We start from the raw sequence: 13,553 nt of genomic DNA, 5'->3' as shown, positions 1-13,553 counted from the left end.
CCTGTGTTGAGGACTCCAGGGCTGGACACAGTACCCCAGCAGGGTCTCACAGAGCAGCAGAATCTTCTCCTCTGACCTGTTGGCTGCACTTCTGTTGGTACAGTCCAGAATGCAGTTGGCTTCTGGGCTGCAAGCAGCTTTTCATCCACCACTACACCCAAGTCCTTCTCCACAGGACTGCTCCCAGCTCCTTAATCCCCCAGTCTGTATTGATACTGGAGGCTGCCCTGACCCAGGTGCAGGACTTTGCACTTGGCCTCATTAAATCCCATGAGGTTCACAGAGGCTCACTTCTCATGCTTGTCCAGGTCTCTCTGGATGGATCCCATCCCTCAGGTGGTGTCAACCACACCACTCAGCTTCGTGTCACTTGCAAACTTGCTGAGGGTACACTGTATCTTATTATGTCATTGATGAAGATATTAAACAGCACTTGTCACTGATCTCCATCTGGACATCAAGCTCTTGACCACTGCCTTCTGGAAGTGATCATCCAACCTCATCCAATGAGCAGTCCACACATCAAATCCATAACTCCCCAATCTGAGAGAAGGATGTTGTTGAGCACCATGTCAAAGGCCTGACAGAAGTCCAGATAGATCACATCCCATAGCTCTTGTAAAGTGTTTGCTGATGATGGATAAACAAAGACAAGTGGCCTGCCTGGAGTGCCCAAAATGAAAAGAGGAAGGCTGAGATCACAAGGGTTTGCTTTCATACAGGGGGGAATTTTCTGTCAGTTTATGGAGCATAGATGATGCAGGCAGCCCAGGCTTCTCCGTGGGGCACTGCTGAGCTTCACAGTCCCCCAGGCCTGAGGTTGCTATGGGGCAACCTGCCTGTGTTGCTTGGCAGGCATTTTGTTGAGGCTGTGTGTGTGTGTGCTGTGGGGCAGCAACAGGAAAGTGGACCCTGGCCAAGCCCTGTGTCACTGCAGTGCTCCAGCCTGACCATTCTGCTGTCATCTACAATAATGAGATGGCAGCAAGTTCATCCCTGGCAGAGAGACACTCGGGCCAAAAGTGATGGACACATCTCACAGGAAGAAGGGAGCTATGGCATTACCTTAAAAATCTGTTCATAAGCTCACCAAAGATATGAGAGACAGGATGTGGACATCAAGTTTAAGCAATGCCCACCTTAAAGAGTTTAACCTCCAAGCAAATGTAGCTTGCAGTCATGGAAAGAACTGGTGCCCTAATGGTGAGTCTCTAGCCTGCAATCTGAGAGCTGAGCCAGGATTCCCAAAGTTTGGATCATACCCCTAATAATAGCCCCTGGGAGTCCTCCTCTTGTTGCACATGCTTCGACCACTCAGGGCTTCTGCCTGCACAAGTAAGAAATGATCCTTGGATCATTGCTGCCTATGGAGCAGCTGTCCTGTGGCTGAGGGACAGTGCTTTGAGCAGCCTGTCACAGAATCACAGAATCACCAAGGCTGGAAGAGACCTCAAAGATCATCAAGTCCAAGCTGTCACCACAGACCTCATGACTAAACCATGGCACCAAGTGCCATGTCCAGTCCCCTCTTGAACACCTCCAGGGATGGTGACTGCCATTGCTTGTATATAAAAGCAACAGGCTTGATTAAATCAAAACATAAAATACCCTGAGATCAGGGCAACTTTAGTTACAGTGCCCATCTTACTGCTCCTTATTCCCTTGCCCCCTCCCTGGAACAGCCTAATGGAAGGTTGTAGAGAAATGCTTCTACCCTGTAGTCCTCTTCTGAGACAAGAATCCTTCATTTAAGCTGTCAAAGAATTCATTCTGTCAAAGAAGAAGAGTCATTTTGTTCTGGTGTGGAAGTAAGATTGAAGGGAGGCAAGAAGCTTGTGACACCCTGGAGTTCTTTGTCTCCCTTCTGCAGAACTGCTCCTTTCTGCAGGCAGAATGGAAAACGTGTTGGCTGAGGAGAGGAAGCAGGAGCAAGCACATCTACAGCCTGATGGCTGCAGAGGCAGTGAAATCCCAGTCCTAGGGGGATGCTCTGACATGGGTGGCCAGCATGCCGAAAGGAGAGGGTCTGCCAGCAGCTCATTTAGCTGAGTCTGATCTGCGTTGTGCCAAGTGGGGCCAAACTGAGTTACAATTAGATCTGAGCTCTTCCACAGCCCTCAGCACCTTTCGTTCCAGCTGGACTCTTCAGCCGGCAGAGTCCATGCTCCATCTAGCGTTCAAAGGATTCCTTGCTCATTAGGTTTGATGCTGCTAGTTTTACATGGGACACCTTCCCGTGAACTTGCCTCTCAACACCGTTAACAACCACCCCGGCTTCTGTTTTGTGAGCCATAAGAAAGGCGATGCTCTGGAGCACAGCTGGCCCCTGCAGGAGTGGACTTAAAGTCGATACCTTCTGAGAGATTAAATGTCATCCCAGAAGTGGACAGGAGGCAAAGATTTTGCTGGTGGTTTGCTGGTACAGAAAGTGAAGTACTGAACGAATGAAGTTCTCCTCATTAAGGAATTCACAGTTCTTCCAGGGTGGAAAAATCAAATCCTGAGTGCAGGTAGTGAAGCTCCTCATTTGCTTAAGGGTTTTTTGGTGGTAGACCCTACCTGGAGTACTGTGTCCAGTTCTGGAGCCCCTATTACAGGAAGGATCTGGAGGTGCTGGAACATGTCCAGAGAAGGGCCATGGGGATGATCTGAGGGCTGGAGAGCCTCTCTCATGAGGACAGGCTGAAAGAGTTGGGGCTGTTCAGTCTGGAGAAGAGAAGGCTCCCAGGTGACCTTATTGTGGTCTTCCAGTATCTCAAGGAGGCTAGAAGAAAGCTGGGGAGGGATTTTGTAGGGTGTCAGGTAGGGATAGAAGTAGGGGAAATGGAACAAAACTAGAAATGAATAGATTCAGATTGGATGTTAGGAAGCAGCTCTTCCCCATGAGGGTGGTGAGACATTGGAACACGTTGCCCAGGGAGGTGGTGGAAGCCTCATCCAGGCTGGATGTGGCTGTGAGCAACCTGCTGTAGTGTGAGGTGTCCCTGCCCATGGCAGGGGGGTTGGAACTGGATGATCCTTGAGGTCCCTTCCACCCTAACAATTCTATAGTTCTATGATTCAGTGTTCATCTGCTCTTGTAGCAGCTATCTGTAGCTTGAGCGGGTGGAAGTATATCTGGGAATTTACTGTCCTTTTTGAACTTCCCTGTTCCACCAGTCATGAGACTTCCTGGTCAGCCTTAAGGAATCAGTAAGGAATCCATGATCTGACACGAGGTGACTTTGCCCATCCCACCCTTTCTTCCTTCCCCCAGCAAACTGTCCCTCCAGAGCAGGGGTGGGGGAAGGTGGCATCCCACTGTGATGACAGCAGCCACTGCCTTTGCTCTGCACTTGATGGCCAGATAGACTAGAGTAGAATAGAATAGAATAGAATAGAAAAGGTTGGAAAAGACCTTTGAGATCATCGAGTCCAACCCACCATCCAACACTATCTAATCAGCTAAACCATGGCACCAAGCACCCCATCCAGTCTCTTTCTAAACACTTCCAGTGATGGTGACTCCACCACCTCCCTGGGCAGCACATTCCCATGGCAAATCACTCTCTCTGGGAAGAATTTCTTCCTAACATCCAGCCTAAACCTCCCCTGGCACAGCTTGAGACTGTGTCCTCCTGTTCTGGTGCTGAGGGACCAACCCCCACCTGGCTACAGTCTCTCTTCAGGTAGAGAGTAATAAGGTCTCCCCTGAGCCTCCTCTTCTCCAGGCTAAGCAACCCCAGCTCCCTCAGCCTCTCCTCACAGGGCTGTGCTCCAAACCCCTCCCCAGCTTTGTTGCCCTTCTCTGGACACCTTCCAGCAACTCAACATCTTTCCTAAACTGAGGAGCCCAGAACTGGACACAGGACTCAAGGTGTGGCCTAACCAGTGCTGAGTCCAGGGGCAGAATGACCTCCCTGCTCCTGCTGGCCACACTGGTCCCGATAGAGGCCACAATGCCATTAGCCTTCTTGGCCACCTGGGCACACTGCAAGCTCATATTCAGCCTACTATCAACCAGTACCCCCAGGTCCCTTTCTGCCTGGCTGCTCTCCAGCCACTCTGACCCCAGCCTGTAGCACTGCATGGGGTTGTTGTGACCACAGTATCACAGTATAACTAAGGTTGGAAGAGACCTCAAGGATCATTGAGTCTAACCTGTCTCCACAGACCTCATGACTAGACCATGGCACCAATGGGATCAAAACTCTTCTGTTGAACATCTGCCTTTGTGAAAGAACAAGTATTCCTCACACACTTCACCTGTAACTGGAAGATTATCTTAAACCTGATTTTAAAGCTGATCCTCTTGAAGTGCTCTAACCAAGAGCTGCGAAGCAGACAATCTGTTTGTTTTCAAAGCACCTTTTGAACCCAAAGTATATAACAACGCTACAGAGCTCTCCTTTGGAATGATGATTACTTTGCAGTGCCTGGATAAGAGCAGCTCACAAATACACTTCAAAGCTTGCAGGGGGTTTAGATCAATCTACACAGCTCTTACACAGCACTTCTCACTTTTTCATAGAGTCATAGATGCATAGAATGGCTAAGGTGGGAAGGGACTTTAAAGACCCTCTAGTTCCAACCCCCAAAGGAAGCTGGAGGTACAGTATTTCTTTACACAGTTGCCTGGTATTTCTTTACACAAAAAAATGATGTGGTAACCCCCAGGCAGGGAGACCTTGGGAGAATCTTGGCTTAAGTCAACCTTTATTTGAACAACTTCAGTGCAGCACTGGAAATTCCATCACTTCTGAGATGTATGTAGGGATAAAGATGTTGATTAGCTCATTATGTTCCCTCCAGCACAGCCTATTTCTGGATGTTCCTTTCCAATATATTGGGAGGCCAGCAAACTTAGTTTAGTTTATTTATAGTAGCAGAATACATTTTAAATGCTTCTTGCTACGTAATCATTGGAGAAAGCCTTTGTTTTCCTTCTTTTGCAAGGACAAGTGCTTTTGATGTGCTACTTGGCTGTGTTTGGTGGATGCATGCCCAAGAGCCCGAGTTCACAGTTCATTTCATTTAGCAAATGTAGAAGTTTCTAAGGAAAGGGGTTCTGAAAATAGTTGCAAGTCTCTGGGCTTGCTCAACGTTTCAAGAGGAGTTATTTCTGCCTTCCCTTGAAGACATAGTTTAACCAGTCAGGCTCATGAAAAGGAAGACTGTTTGATGTACAAGAAATATGTCTACAGGGTGTTAAATTAAGGCACAAATCAGGGGGGGAGGGAGGGAAAGTGTAAGTCTAAGACTCTGATGTCACTTGCTGTTTTCCAAAGGGATCAAAAAGTTTCCAGGTGTGTCCTTTTGATCCTGGTAGTGTACTGAAAGGCAGCTTTTAAATCCTTTTGATGCTTCTGTAGAGATCATCTGCCTCTGACTTCTGAATTCCACTGGGGGCTTGGTCCTTCTGTGCCAGGCCTTGCATCCTCCAGTTTTGCAGGGGAAAGTCTTGTGGTTTTGCCAGGAAAAGTTCTGCTCTTGCAAGACCTCACTCTGCAAGCCCAAGGAGTTTGCCCTCCCCTTGACACAATCCTTATGACAAAGCACAGACGGCAGAAATGTGGCAGGAGCCAAGGGCAGCTTCTTAGGAGTTAGGCTTTAAGGACCCTGTGTGTCAAAACAGGCTGCCAAAGCAGGTACCCTGCTGAAATCACAAGCTCAAGTATCTCATCTATCTTTGCACTGAAATGAAATTTGGACACAGCTGCTTTTAGTGCCAGTCACTGGAATGGGACTTTCTCAGGCACTTTCCATGGCCTTGTTCTTGCCAAGACTGTAAAACTAAAAGCTTAACATTAAAAGCAAGGAAAATTGTGTCCATTATTGGCTGGTGCTTGGATTTCATCCTCATTGCGTGCCTGACAAGGGACTGAGGCTTTAATGTTCAGAGCAGTGTAACTTTCTGGCTGTCTGAGTTATGATCATAGTTCTTAACCACTGGACATAACCTCATGTAGAGCTGCCTTCCAATACCTGAGGGGAACCTGCAGGAAGGCTGGAGAGGGACTTTTCATGAGGGTGTCTAGCAATAGGACAAGGGGGAATGGTTTGGAGCTGAGGCAGAGTAAGTTTAGACTGGAGCTTAGGAAGAAGTTCTTCAGTACAAAGGTGGTGAGACTCTAGAAGAGGTTTCCTAGAGAGGATGCTGATGTCCCCTTCCTAGGGTGTCTAAGGCCAAGCTGGATGAGGCTTTGAGCAGCCAAGTCTAGTTGTGAGGTGTCCCTGCCCATGTCAGGGAGTTTGGGGTAGATGATGTCTACAACTACCTGAAGGGAGGTTGTAGCCAGTAGAGGGTTGGTCTCTTCTCCCAGGCAAGCAACACCAGAACAAGAGGACAGAGTCTCAAGCTGCACCAGGGGAGGTTTAGGCTGGAGGTGAGGAGAAAGTTCTTGACAGAGAGAGTTGTTAGCCATTGGAATGGGCTGCCCAGGGAGGTGGTAGAGACCATCCCTGGAGTTGTTCAAGAGGAGACTGGATGGGGCACTTGGTGCCATGGTTTAGTAGTCCTGAGGTGTTGGGTGACAGGTTGGACTTGATGATCTTTGAGGTCTTTTCCAACCCTATTGATTCTATGATTCTATGTCTGAGGTCCCTTCCAATCTAAGCCATTCTGTAATTCCATGATCATAGCCTTTGTCTGACAAACCTGCCATGAGAATCCCCCCTCCAGATGTGGGCAGAGAAGAATGAGCCCCTTAGTGCTAAAGGCAGTGTCTGCAGCTCTGTGAGGCATGGTCTAACAGGAGCACCCACCTGGCACCCCTCATGGCACTGCAATGGCTGAGGATTTACATCTTCAGGGCTTCACACATGGCTTGGGTCTTGTACAGAAACTTAACACTGTGTGGCTCTTGGATAGCAGTGACAGAAGAAATGAGCCATTTGCACTGTCTAGGCAGCTGAGGTGATAACTGGATCATTTCTGTGTCAAAGGCTTATCACTGAGGCTCTCCACAAATCCCAAAGCTGTACCCACACTCTGACCATGCATCCTCACTGCAGTGCTGGGCATTCCCTCTGCCTTGCTGGGCTGATTCACCCATGGGAGATCAGAGAACCTGATGAGGAGAATCTTAACAGCACCAGTGGACAGCAAAGCTGTTCTGAAGTGTTTTGATCTGCTGAGGGTGAGTTAACCCAAAAGCTGTGTCCCTGCTTCCTCTCTCCCTGCAGCTGTACATGCTGTGCTCAAGGGCTTCCTGCATGTCCCAAAGCAGTGCTGCAGAAGGGTTCATCAAATGTCACAAAGCTTCTATAGTTACCTGGCTGCACCATGGCCTCCCATAAATCACACCACTGACTTGCCTGCATTTGCAAGCTCCAGTGTGAAGACCTTGAGCCTCAAGACTTTGTTTGATGTGAGGATATATATTGTGCTTTTTATTTGCTGGCAACAGGCTCTTCTTCAAACAGTGTGATTTCACAGGTGGCTTTGTTACTTCTCGTCTCGGTCTGGAGAGGGAAAGAGACTCAGTTCTTTTGAATATTCCTGTGTTATGAAAGCAGAGGCACAAACAAAGCCAAAATATCAACAGTTAAACTATTTATTACACAAATGAAGTGGATGGATCAGAAGGGGAGAGAGAGAAAATAGAGAGGCGGAGAGAGAGACAATAGAGAGGCAGAGAAAGAAGGAGAGAGAAGAGGAAAGGAATTATATTACCACACCCCTCACCCCCCCAAGACAGTTTGAGCCTGTGGAGGAAAGGTGCTGCAGCTTTGGCTGTAGAGGAGATGTTGGGTCTGTAGAGGAAGGGTGCTGCAGCTTTGGCTGTAGAAGAGATGTTGTCCTCTGAGCAGCCTCTTCAGCTCCATGAGTTGCAGCAGGAGGAACTTTGGACATGGAGAGAGGGTTCCTCTTGGTCTGCTTCTTCCAGCCTCCATGGTGATGTCTCTGTCATTTTTTTTCTCTTCTGCTATTCTCTCAGTTTTAATTCAGAGCAGCATTGCCCAGGGCTTTTCCTTCTCTCCTGTTTTCCTTCTCAGTGGCATTGTCCAGGTCTTTTCCTTCCGTGTTTTCCTTCTCCTGTGTTTTCCTTCCTCCGAGCCAGTAGTTGCTCAGATCTTTAACACGGTTTTTAGGCATGTATATTCGAGAGAGTATCGATTGGCCTCTGCCCATTTCCAGGACAGCTGCAGTCTCCTGAGCAACCCTTATCTATGCACCTTCCTGAGAGTCCTTCCAGTGGCTCTGCCCAACACACATCAGCTATTGTCTGGGCAAGCAGCAGAGGTGATTTTATCTTTGTGGAGTCACATCAAGAGACAAGATTTAGTCTCTCACACTTGTCTCTGCAAGAATAAGTTTTCCTCCTTCTTTTCCCAGGGTGTTATTTGTTACCAAGTCCTGTTTTAACTAAAATACTGACTGAGAAAAAAAGTTCCACCTATAAGAAACCTGGGAAACTATGCCCCACTTCCATCTCTCAAAACTGGGAACTGTCCTGTGACAGTTTTATGTGGTGGGAGGATTAAACCTTCACACTACCACATGTCCCCACTTCAGTCCTCCGTATCAGCAGCATCAGTTTTGTTTTCAACAAGAAGAAGGTTGCAGATTCCAATAAAACCAAGATTACCTTCACAAATAAACTCTTCCTCTGCTCTCTTCCTGTCTCAACACCACCACTCCCCCCAGAAAAAAAGCTAACTTTGGCTGTTGGTTTCCATGCAGAGGCTGGAAAGAGCCAAGGGGCTGTGATGTCTGTCTTGGTTCCTTACCAGCACACTGGTTCCATAGCTGCGCTGAGGTGCTGCTCCAAGGACTGAAAGAGCAGCAAGGTGTCAGCCACACTAATCTGCTTTTTGAGAGGGCTGTGGATGAAAGAACATTAGAAAGCAAACACTGGAATGTATTTGTGCTGCTGAAAGTACTGTGACCACACCACAGAACATCATTTGCAATGTATACAGAAAAAGCAAACACAACCCCAAAGGGATGGAGGTCAGGAATCTGATATGATTGTTAACATAAGTATGAGGCAAAAGCTGCTGTTTCCCTGAGGGTTGCTAAGATGTCCCTTCTGCTGTCAGGTTTTTTAAGTCTCTTACTCTATTCAGAGTATTAATTCCAGTGGCATTAATCTTTCTTTTGCCCTTTCTTAGCATCCAGCACCAGACTGTGCCTCCTTCCTGACAGAGGGCTCAGCCCTGGGCTCAGATCTCTTTGTTATCTCAGTGCCAACCTAGCTGCAGCTTGAGGCTGTTCCCTGTTCCCTTCTCTCTCGTGGCTTTAAGTAAGGGTAATTTGAGGTGACCATGCATTATTCACACAGCCTGCATGCAATTTGTGTACCTGTCAATAATTTATAGAAGGCAGGACAGCTTTGCTCCCAGGTGTCCTTTTTCAATGCAACCAAGACAGAAGATTTGGTTTGCTCTCGAGTTGTTTGTGTTTGTGTCTGAAAAAAAACCCCCAACAAACCAACCCAGTGTATCACAGCCTTTTGTGCTTTCTGCTGGTGGAGATTTTCCTCACCCACACACTGCCGTGTGAAGTGACCCCAGCTTACCTCTGCCAAGGGCATCACACCCAGGAGGAGGATCTCCAGCAGCCCCAGCTGCCCAGTGGCCTGTGTCACCTAAGCTCTTCTCTGGTCGTTCCTGGCTCCCTCTCCCTGTGGTTTTGGCTGAGAGGATAAGACAGAAGAGACAATAGGAATCAGAGAGCTGAACAAGACCTGCTCTCCCCCACCTCCCTGTGATTCAGGCTCACCTAGCCAGCTGGCATGGGCTTTTGAAACATGGCCAGGCTGGTGAAACAGACAGATGGGTACACAGTGAGTTTACCTAGTTTTAAAAGTGCTTTGAGGTCACCTGGGCACAGGGAAAAGCCAAGCAGCAAAGCCAAACTGCCTGAAAAAAAGGGATTTTTTCTGTACTTGGAGCATCAGGGAATTGTGTAAGGAGGCGATAGGGCAGGGGTCAGGCTCTCTGCCTCTGAGCTGTTGCCTGGAGAGGGTTTCAGATGGATGAGGTGGCTCACAGGACAGCCTGGGATGCTGCTCTACCATGACACACAGCAGCATAAAGAAGTCTTAGCCCAGTTTTGCCAAAATCTAGTTGAAGGGGGTAACTATCCTCCACCATCAGCCCAGGAAGCAAATTGTATCCTGGCCTGCATCAAGAGGAGTGTGGCCAGCAGGTCAAGAGAGGTTATTCTGCCCATTTACTCTGCTCTTGAGAGACCCCTTCCCCATCATAAGAAGGACACAGGGCTGCTTGAGCAAGTCCAGAGGAGGGCCACAAAGATGATCCAAAGGCTGGAACACCGCTGCTATGGGGATAGGCTGAGGGAGCTGGTTCAGCCTAGAGAAGACTCTGGGGGGACTTTAGAGTTGCCTTCCAGTACCTAAAGGGATCCTACAGGAAGGCTGCAGAGGCACTTTACATAAGGGTGTCTAGAGACAGGACAAGGGGGAATGGTTTGAAGCTAAGGGAGAGTAGGTTTAGACTGGAGCTTAGGAAGAAGTTCTTCAGTGCTGGAGTGATGAGACTCTGGAACAGGTTGCCCAGGGAGGTTGTGGACATCTCTTCCCTGGGGGTGTCCAAGGCCAGGTTGGATGAGGCCTTGAGCAGCCAAGTCTAGTTGTGAGATGTCCCTGCCCATGGCAGGCAGTTGGAGGAGATGACCTCTAAGCTCCCTTGCAACCTAAGCCATTCTAGGATTCTATGGTCATGGTCCTGCCATATCAAACAGAAAGTAAAGGACCTGAGTTGGAAAGAGGCTCAGCAGGGGACAAAACAGGAATGCAAAAGCCCAAACAAGTTTACTTTGCAATAAAGCAAAGATTGTTTTCCCAACTCAAACACAGACAAAAGAGCTTTCAGTTACATTTCATGCAGATGTTTATTGATATTGCAACTGAAGGGAGAGATGCAGAATTCTGCACATTTGGTGCTTCCTATCAGAAAATAAATAATCCTGGAAATGTAAACAGCCAGGAGCCAGCATCTTCCTAAAGCCTTGTAAAAATGCTTGTAGATGAACAATTAGCAAGAAAAACCAGCAGGTAATTGAAGTGGTTTAACACATTACAAGCAGTGCCTGCTTTTAAGTTTCCTGGTTTTGTGATGTGATTGCACAAAGTACACCCAGGGAAATGGAGCTGCTCCTGCTCTCAGGAGCTGACAGGACATTGCATTGGTACCTGCAGAAGAAGGAATAATGGTGTTTGGATTGGAATAGAGTAGAATAGAGTAGAATAGAATAGAATAGAGTAGAATAGACCAGACCAGACCAGGTTGGAAAAGACCTTTGAAATCATTGAGTCCAACCTATCATCCAACACCATCTAATCAACTAAACCATGGCACCAAGCACCCAATCCAGCCTCTTCCTAAACACCTCCAGTGATGGTGACTCCAGCACCTCCCTGGCCAGCCCATTCCAATGGCTAATCATCTGGGGATGTTGAGTCAGGAAGCCTTCGTGGGCTTATGGATGGGCAAGACATGGCTACTGGCAGCTTTTATTTTGACCCCACAAACCACACCTGAGGAAAATAGCCAATGCCCCTTCATTGAGCTTGCCTGTCAAACCCCTTTGAATCAATCCTTTGGTGAGAGCACTTCCCAGGACCCCATATTAGCTCTTTGTAGCCCGGAAGAGCAAAGGATCTTCTTAGGTGTACATAGAAGTAGCCTGTAGCACAGGAAAGACAGCTCCCTGCCAAAGTGGGATTGTTTTTCCAGCCTGACTCTAAAGGAAATGACAGCCACTCCCTAATTGATCTTCTTCCCTTTTGCAAGATCCACATCCCAATTTACAACCCATCAGGATGGAGGTAGACAGCAGGGAAGTCAGGGAACTAGGTGTGGCAGTTTAGGCTGTGCCTTTAAGATAGGATAGGATAGGATAGAATAGAATAGAATAGAATAGAATAGAATAGAATAGAATAGAATAGAATAGAATAGAATAGAATAGAATAGAATAGAAAATCCTATCTGTGTAAGAATAGAGAGGCTTTTAAGGCATTTAAGATGCAAAGACATGAGTTACTGAGACTATTTCACCTGTTTGTTCACATGAACCACTTCTGAATGCTCTGGTCTCCACATGGCAGAAGTGAGTACCTCACCCATCACCTTGGGGCAAACCACCACTTTCAGTTACTTACAATTTCAAGTCCACTTCTGACTCTGGCATTGCTTCATGCAATGTGCATTTGCACCATCTACAGTCTCTGGGCAAAAATCTGTTGGCTTCAACATTTAGATTTTTTTCCTTCCCCTAGTAAAGGGATCCATGGCATATGGCATCTGGCATCACCAGTGGCTCCACTGATGGTGAAACCATCTTTCTTCAGTGAAAATCATGAAGAATGGGACCAAATCATGTCACTTGTACGCCAGCGTTCTAGGTCGCTCTGGCTGCGGCTGCAATCCCTGCTCACTTGCTTTGGCAGCCAAGCACCAAGGACTGCAGTTTTGGGTCTCTGTATGCAAAGGGAAGTTTTCACTGTAGCATGGGACTCTGCTACTACTTCACCAGACTCATTGCACTGGATTGCAACTTCATTTCCAGCTGCTAAAAAAAGCTTTTCCTCAGAAGCCAGCCTTGCATCTCACAGGAGAGAGGTGAAGATGAAGGAACAGTAATTCTTTTGCCAGTTAAAGAACCTTCTTCTTCAGGTAAACTTTTTTGGCTTAGTTTCATTTCCTGGTATTCCTGGTATGAGGAACCTTCTTTAATCCAAAAGCATCATCTCTGAATCGCTATGGATGCCCTTCAGCAAGGTCCTGAAGAAGTGTCTTTGGGGATATCTCAAGAGATGTGTAGATGGAGGCTTCTGGAAGGCTCACAGAAATATCCTTACCTGCTTGCATAATAAAAGGTAACAAATTCTTGCTTCTTGTTCATCTATTTCAACACAGAAACAGGCAGTGAAGAAGTAAAGGAAATAATCTCATTTCTAGGCAGCACCCAAAAAACAGAATTTGGAAGAAGGGAAAAAAAAATTGAAATCAAATTGCTGGATGCAATTCACAATCCATTAAAAAGAGTGAGCACTCATCTGCCTCCAGCTAAGCTTCAGAAGCCAAGAAACCGGCAGCAATACTCAGAGGCAAGGCCAAAAGCTCATAGCTTGTGTAGGCAAGATTGAACCATCTTCAGTAGTTGCAGAAGACATGCAGTCTAAGTACCTCAGGCTGTGGAAAAGGCTGAGATCTAGACATAAATACCAGAGTCACTTAAAAGGCTCTCTGGGTATTCTAGTCCCTAAATGCCCAGCAGATTAAATATACAAATAGAGCAACACAACTTACATCTCTGACATGAGCTACATTGCAAACGTACACAAGGATAGGCTAACCATGGAAAGAAAAGTGGTGCTGAATATACAGGTAACAAAAACCCTCTTCCTTCTGACAGTTAGAAAACTACAACCCCCTAACAAGTCTTCCTGGACCTCTTAACTGTACATCTCAATCACTGAACTCCATGATGTGGAAGAGGAAGGCTGCGCATCCACACGACAGCTAACTCTGTTAACTGAACTCCTGCAGCAAAGAAGGCACTCACTTTATAAGCTGTAGTTTATTTTCTGCTCTGGTTTATA

Source organism: Dryobates pubescens, chromosome 24 (genome assembly GCF_014839835.1).
Source record: "Dryobates pubescens isolate bDryPub1 chromosome 24, bDryPub1.pri, whole genome shotgun sequence".
NCBI classification, from domain to species: domain Eukaryota; kingdom Metazoa; phylum Chordata; class Aves; order Piciformes; family Picidae; genus Dryobates; species Dryobates pubescens.
The sequence above is the reverse complement of the archived record's forward strand: the minus strand, read 5'-3'. Positions refer to the sequence as shown.